The following is a 551-nucleotide window of genomic DNA, read 5'->3' as shown; positions in this document are numbered from 1 at the left end:
TAAGTAAAGGTACTTTCAAATAAACTTTAAGGAGGCCTTATCTTTTATACTTGATACTTTAGTCGACTAAGTTGACTGTAATTTTAGCTGACGGAAATGTGATATTATTTCGCTAACTAAAACTAGACTAAAACGAAATCAATTTAAATGACTAAACTAAAATTAAATACAAAAACTGCAATTAAAATGAGCACTAATGCACAATAGAGGCACAGAACCCTGAGGTGAAGGAGCATTCAATTGCAATTTAAATTGCATAAAATATATTTATGACACAACATCACCTTTTTTTGATTGATTGATTGAGACTTTTATTAGTAGATTGCACAGTACAGTACATATTCCGTACAATTTGCCACTAAATGGTAACACCTGAATACGTTTTTCAACTTGTTTAAGTTGGGGTCCACGTTAATCAATTCATGATGACCTAATACCTAATACTGTTGTGCTGGATAAGTAAGTAATACATTGTACTGCACATTTTACATACGTTCCATTACATTTTTTTTTAGATCATTCAGAGAAATGGACTTGATATCCAATGCTAA

This window comes from Entelurus aequoreus, linkage group LG13, assembly GCF_033978785.1.
Source record: "Entelurus aequoreus isolate RoL-2023_Sb linkage group LG13, RoL_Eaeq_v1.1, whole genome shotgun sequence".
Lineage (NCBI taxonomy): Eukaryota > Metazoa > Chordata > Actinopteri > Syngnathiformes > Syngnathidae > Entelurus > Entelurus aequoreus.
The sequence above is the reverse complement of the archived record's forward strand: the minus strand, read 5'-3'. Positions refer to the sequence as shown.